Source organism: Mustela nivalis (assembly GCF_964662115.1).
Source record: "Mustela nivalis genome assembly, chromosome: 6".
NCBI lineage: Eukaryota > Metazoa > Chordata > Mammalia > Carnivora > Mustelidae > Mustela > Mustela nivalis.
Genome location: NC_139025.1, coordinates 6,526,479 through 6,534,357, shown reverse-complemented (window position 1 = coordinate 6,534,357; position 7,879 = coordinate 6,526,479).

Sequence of the window (7,879 nt, the reverse complement as noted above, 5' to 3'; positions counted from 1 at the left end):
AAGAGCAGAAATTTATTTGTTAACAGTATGGAGGTTGGAAGTCCAAGATCAAGGTGTTGATGGGGTTGGTTTCTTCTGAGGTCTCCCTTCTAGGGTAATGTGTCTTTCAAAAAAAAGAAAAGAAAATGAACAAGGAAGGAGACTTAAGTGAGAATATAAACAGATACTTCAAACAAATAACAACTATACTGAAAGGAAAGAACTAAGTGACTTGAACCTGGTATTTGCATTATATGCCCTCAGACAATTAAAAATAAGAACTTTAAACAAATACTGAATTTGAATTAGTAGTCTTCCTTTTTGTAAAGAAATGGGTTATCAATTCTGAAACTACTCTCTGAACATTCCAGAATAGAACAAATAAGTAAATATATTGATAATGGGAGCCAGGGTCCTCACTGTCCAGAAAAGAATTGCAAATACTGAGAGAGTGAAATATAAGATGGACTATGAGGCATTGTTTGGACTTGCAGTTATTAACGTGAACTCAGTTTTAATGTACATAGATAACTAGATACAGAAATAAATATAAATGTATATGGCTGCATATAAGATTGTGTGTATATGTGTGTGCATAAAATCCCCCAGTTCTGTGTGTTAACAGAGCTGAGGAGCAATCAGCATATGTATAGACCAAATCTCTGTTTATAAGTAACCCATTCTTCACTAAAAGGAATCAATGGCTGATTCCAGGGTTGGAGCAGGGCAAGTACGAGAAGAGCTTGAATATCTTCTTGTGGCAAAAAGTAAAGAAGTACCCCAAACTGATGGAAATATGTGAAAATTACAGAGCCAGATTAAAGGGGGCTTTCACTGGACCAATTTGAAATAAAGCATCAAAATAAACAATGAACATCAAAATAAATAATGACAACAAGGGATATAACCTGCAGAAAAAACTAAGAATCTATGAGGCCATTCGGAGCAGAGTTGCGCAGCGGAAGCGTGCTGGGCCCCTGAGGCCATTCAGATACACATATAAAAAATAAATACATGAGAAGTAAAACTCTTCCTTACAGTAGAAAGCCAACGAAGAAAAGTAGAAAGAATGACATAACTAGGAAATCACCATCTGGTAATAATGATGATGATGATGATGATGATGATGATAAGAACACTAATAAATAATTCTGCCTGAAGTTATCAATGATGCCAAAACTAGTGGATAAAAGTTTGAGGAATAACAAGATATCTATGTAGTCTCGAAGTGTCTCCCCATATAATGCTTTTTTCCCCTAAGATTTTATTTATTTGACAGAGAGAGAGAGATCACAAGTAGGAAGAGAGGCAGGCAGAGAGAGAGAGGGAAGCAGGCTCCCCCCTGAGCAGAGAGCCCGATATGGGGCTCGATCCCTGGACCCTGGGATCATGACCACAACCAAAGGCAGACACTTAACCCACTGAGCCACCCAGACACCCCATCCCCATGTAATGCTTTTTAATTACAAAAGGTGAGAGTAACTACACTACATTGGAGAAACCTAGTGAAAACCATGCTAACCAAATGATTATAGCTCACATTACCACCAATACAGTTAAATGACAATATATGCGTCCTGATATGATGCATGAGGACATATCCCTTCTGTGATTTTCCCACCAATATTTCCTAACCTGAATCTGATTCTGAAGAACCATCAACAAACCCACAGAATCACTGGCCTGCACTTTTCAAATGTGTCAGCACCATGAAACAGGAGCCTGAAGAGGAATGACAAATGGGTAGAGTGGATGACCTTGGGTGTTCTTCTAGCACAAAAGGCATCATTGGGACAATCGATGAAATCCAAAGAAGGACAACAACGTAGATAACAGTTTTGTACCAATATCGGTTCCCTGATTTTGATGATTGGACTATAGTCAGGCAAGAGAAATCTTTGTTTTTAGGCAGTAAGTATTTAGAGGTAAAGGAGCATAATATCTACATTTTATTCTTAAATAGTTCGTGAGAGAGAAAGAGAGGGAGGAGAGAGAAAGAAATAGGCAGAAAGAAGAGAGAGGGAGAGGAAGCAAATGTAGTAGAATATTAACATGTGGGTAGTCTGGATGAAGAGTGCCTGAAAAATATTAGTACTATTCTTGCACATTTTCTGTAAGTCTAAAATAATGTCAAGTAATTAATTAGTCAATGCACTAAATTGCAAACCATTCCTGTCACTTCCTATCTCCTTCCTGTGCTTTATTTTCTTGTGTAGCAGTTCTTGATAAATCTATATAGCATATTTCACTCATTTTATTTATTGTCTCTCTTTACCTAACAGAATATAATCTTCATGAGGGCAGAGAGTTGGATCTCTTCTATTTCCTACTGTGTTCCCAGCCACTAGGACAGTAGCTACCACAGGATTTTTTTTTTAAATAAATATTTGTTAAGTCTATGATTTGCACAGTTGTGTTTCATATCTATTTGTTGAGTGCATGAGTGGGAAAAGTGAATGTCAAGCTGGGCCTGAGAAATGAGGTCCTCTCTAATGCAAGACATCTCTCGGGTGAAGGTCTCAAAATTAGTATTTGAAAACAAATATTAATGGAGAGATCCTAATAGAGGATCCCCCAAGGATGTCACTGGAACCTGTGCAGTGAATTAACCTTGTTTTGATGGCCTAATCCCACCTCCAACAGAAATGAGGCTGCTGTTGGAACAGCCCGAAGAGAAGTATCTGAGACATGGCTCTCCTTAGCCCCCAAAGTGAAATGGAAATCAATTCTCTGGCAGCCACCAGAACCCACAAAGACCCAAGACTGTGAGTTAAATCTCCCTAAATATTATCTCCAAGGATACTCTGCTTTTACTTGTAGGCATGGCTGGAGGACAGAGGAAGATCCCCAAATGCCTGGTTTATAACACAGGTTTGGGAACAGCTTGGAAAGAGACAAAGAATCCAAGGGAGTTAAGGCTGCAGAGAAAACACCTGTGTAGCTGTCCCCTCCTCTCTCTCATTCTCTCCCACTTTCTCTCCCTCTCTTCTCCCTTCCAGAACATTTATAATCAGCTGCTGTGCTTTGGCAATCCTAGTCAATATATCTTCGTCATTTTAACCCCATATTTTAGAGCACTATTTCTCCAACTAGTAGAAGCACGAGAATCTCCTGGGATACTACTGATTCAATCAGCCTGAGGGAGAGCCCAGGAATGTGTATTTTTAACAAGATAAAATACCAGGATTTGAACCCAGAAATCTGGCTCAGAGCCCATGCCCTCACCCACGGTGCTATGCGTTTCTGATTCTCTGACAGAGCCACAGAAGTGTACAAAAAGGAGCTACAAAGATGTCCATTGCATGGTTTTTAATGTCACAGAAGACTGGAAATGATCTGAATGTTTAGCAATAAAAGTGTGATTAATTAAATTATGAGGTAATGGAATTCTGCTTTCAGTTAGAATGAAATAGCTTTTAGGAGACCAATGTGCCTTTTAAGAACAAGTAGAAAATCAAAATAAAGTTTAAAAAACATTTTTGAGATATTGGAACCATAGTGAGGACCATAAAGCAATTACCAACAAATTTGAAAGGATTGAAATTGTTCAAAGTTTGTTCTGGGGCCATAGTGGAATTAAGTCAGAAATCAGTAAGAAAGGGGGAAAAAATAATAATCATTAAAAAAAATTCCAGGGGCACCTGGGTGACTCAGTCTTTAAGCGTCTGCCTTCAGCTCGGGTCATGATCCCAGGGTCCTGGGATTGAGCCCCGCATCAAACTCCCTGCTCTGCGGGAAGCCTGCTTCTCCATCTCCCACTCCCTCTGCTTCTGTTCCCTCTCTCACTGTCTCTCTCGGTGTCAAATAAATAAATAAAATGTTTTAAAAAGAGAGAAAATGGAAAATTACAAGCCAATCTTTCTCATGAAGATAGGTGCTGAAATCCTAAATAAAATTTAAGCAAGTTGCATCAAATGATTTATTAAAAAAAAAAAGATATGTCACGACCATATATTATTTACTTCAGAAAAGCAGGGATGGCTTAATACTTGAAAATCAATCCATTTGATCCACTACATTCTCAGAAAATGATGCAGGAAAAGGATTTATTATGATTTGATAAAATTCAACATGCTCTCCTAATTAAAAAAAAATAGCAAACAGGATAGAAATAGATTTCCATACTCTGGTAATGAGTATATTTAAAATCTATAGTTATTATCATCTCTATCTTTTAGAAAAGAAGACAAGGATAGCACTACTACTCTTTAGATGAGTATGGTTCTGGAGATCCTTAATGGTGCAATAAAGAATGAAAAAGAAATAAAGGGGGGCGCCTGGGTGGCTCAGTGTGTTAAGCCTCTGTCTTCGACTCAGGTCATAATCTCAGGGTCCTGGGATCGAGCCCCACATAGGGTTCCCTGCTCAGAGGGGACCCTGCTTCCTCCCTCTCTCTCTGCCTACTTGTGATCTCTTGTCTGTCAAATAAATAAATAAAATCTTTTTAAAGAAGAAATAAGACAAAGAAAGGATATAAGAATTGGAAAAGATGAAATAAAGCGGTCATTTTCTCAGGCAACACAATAGCATATGTAAAAAAATCAAGTAATCCATAGATGAAATACTAAAATTAATAAGGGAAGTTAGCAATATTGCTAGCTACTAGCTTATTATAAAGATATCATCCTTATTCATTATCATTCTTATTGCTTATTTTTTATTTTCCTTCAGAAAATAACATTCTGAAAATTAATACCTCTTAAATTATTGGCTTATTGTAATGGCAGAGTGAATTGGTTGGGCAACTACTTGCAAAAGTAACAATTATAAGGTCCAAGGAAAACTTATCAAAAGAAAAGCCATTTGAAGGTATAAAGGTATTGGGTTTGTTTGTTTGTTTGTTTGTTTAAGATTTTATTTATTTATTTTAGAAAGAGAGAGAGAGAGAACGCAAGCTGAGGAAGAGGAAGAGAGAGAATCCCAAGCAGGCTCTATACCCAGATGCAGAGCCTAATGTAAGGCTCTATCTCAGGACCCCAAGATCACAACCAAGCTAAAATCAAGTGTTAGGTGTTCAACCAATACCTCCATCAAAGGGGTTGTAAAGCAATCAAAAGAAGGCAGAAACCAGAGACTTTTGTCAAAAAAGATGACCATTGTAATAGGAAAGAACTGCAAATATATGGATTTTTTTTCCTCTGAGGTGACCAAGAGTGATCTCCAATCCTCAAAAATCCTATGGCAAAAACCCCTTATGCTTACAGGTTTGAGGACATGGGGGAGATAGCTCAGGGCTAGCAGAGTAGCTGGAAATTTACCGGTGGGAGTTGGAGGGGAGGGGGGGTCCTGAAAGCAAAAGAGCAACAGAAGAATGAGGTTCAAAAGTATCAGTGTAAACTCTGCCCCAATCCCTGGCTGATTGCTAATTTTATATGCATAGAGAATTCAGCGAGCCCAGAAAAAAAATAAAAAGGTGGAAATCACAAAAGAATCTTCCTTTGAAGGAGAGAACTACACTGGAAAAGATTTGTAAGTTTGCTGCTTTTTTTTTTTTTTTAACTAAAGTTATTCCCCAACATTGAGAGCTCAAGCAGCAGAAAATTGAATCCTTACTGGCTTTAGAAGTCACATCTCAGGACTGACAGACAGCTAAAAATTTAAGAGAGAAACAAAGGAACAAGAAAGTCAGACAAAGAATGAATACCAAAATGTAGGTATGAACTCTGTTCAAATCCTTGGCCAACCACAAAACTATAGTGGAGTAGGAGTGTGTCCAGAGAACCAAGCTAAAAATACAGCTAGAATTTGAGAAATTGAAGATGAAAGGTATAGTGTTCAAAGGCTGAGTCCTGCCAAATTAACTGCCTTCTAGGACAAAAGGAAAATAAAAACCTAAAAATCCTTTAAAAACAGAATCCAGAATCACTACAATGTATTGTCTATAAAGTCTAGTTTTCAACAAAACTACTAGACATGCAAATAAACAGGAAAATGTGATACATATGCAGGGTAAAAAGCCAATAGAAACTCCAAATGGGCACAGACATTGGGTTAGCAAACAAAGACAAAATATTGATTATTTTTAAGCAGGCTCCATGGCCACCATGGAGCCCAACATACTTAAACTCATGAACCTGAGATCAATACCTGTGGTTAGATCAAGAGTCAGGTGTTTAACTGACCGAGCCATCCAGGGGCCCCAGAAAGGTAGTATTTTAAAAGACTAAGCAAAAATGTGAGTTTAATGAGTGAACAAATAGGAAACTTTAACAAAGAAGATGAAACTATTAAAAAGTCAAATATTCTATGAATGAAAAGTACATAACTGAAATGAAAAATCAAAATTTATTAGAGGTACTTAACAGTATATTGGAGATGGCAAAAGGAAAAATATCAGTGAATTTGAAAATAAATGAATAGATATTATCTAATCCAAAGCAGAAAGAAAAGATGGAAGAAAAATGAGTGTCAGCGAACTATGAAAGAATATCAAGAAGTCCAACATATGTATAATTGAAAAAAAAAATCTAGGAGAACAAAGAAAGAAGTGGTCTAAAAAAAAACATTTAAAGAAACAATGGGGGCGCCTGGGTGGCTCAGTGGTTAAGCCACTGCCTTTGGCTCAGGTCATGATCTCAGGGTCCTGGGATCGAGTCCCGCATCGGGCTCTCTGCTCAGCAGGGAGCCTGCTTCCTCCTCTCTCTCTCTCTGCCTGCCTCTCTGCCTACTTGTGATTTCTCTCTGTCAAATAAATAAATAAAATATTTAAAAAAAAATAAAGAAACAATGGTCTAAAAGTTCCCATATTTGGTGAAAAATGTAGACCAAGAAGCCAAACAAATCCTAATCAGGATTAATACAAAGAAAATGACACCTAAGCACCCCATAATAAAAATGCTGAAATCCAAGAAATGGTGACATTTTTGAAAGCAGTCAAGAAAAATGGCACATTACTTAGAGAGGAAAAAGAATACAATTAAATACTGACTTCTCATCAAAAACAATGAAGACTAAGATGTACTCAAATTACATATTCAAAGTACTCAAAGAAAAACAAAACTGTCAACCAAAAAACTGTCCTTCAAAAATAAGAGCAAAATAGAGACAAAAAAAAAAAATTTTGTAATTAGTTCCAGTTTACAAGCAATAATAAATGAAACTGGAGACAAATGACACCAGATGGTAATTTAGATCTATAGGAAAGAATAAAATGCTCCAGAAATGGCAAATGTGTGGATACATTTTGGGATGTATATATTTTTTTGTCTTAATGTCTTTGAAAGGCATATGATTGTTTAAGCAAAACTACTAACAATGTATTGTTGGGTTTACAATGAAAACAGATGTGATATATGTGATGATAGCTTTAGAAAAAACCATTGTTTCAAGAGTCCTATATTTATCTGAAGTATTTCAATATAAACTTTAAGTAGATAAATTAAAGATGTCTATTGTAATCTCTAGGACAACAATTAAAAAATAATGCTAATATAGAGCTCTAAAGCTATCAAATGAATTTAAATAAAATATCAGATAATTTAATTAACACAGGAGAAGACAGATAAAAAGAAACAAAAGAACAAAGAGGAGACATATATAGAAATCAAATATGAAAATGATAGACCTAAACCCTCCAAATGTATTTAATTACATTAAATATAAATGGATCACACTACACCAAAAGGCAAGTCTGTCAGGCTAGATAAAAATGCAGGGGCTCCTGGGTGGCTCAGTGGTTTAAGCCTCTGTCTTCGGCTCAGGTCATGATCTCAGGGTCTTGGGTTCGAGCCCCACATTGGGCTCTCCACTCAACGGAAGACTACTTCCTCCTTTCTCTCTGCCTGCCTCTCTGCCTGTTTCTGATTTCTCTCTGTCAAATAAATAAATAAACTCTTTTAAAAAATGCAAAACCCAGCTAACTACTATTTGCAATGGATGTACATTAAATGAAAAGACAGAT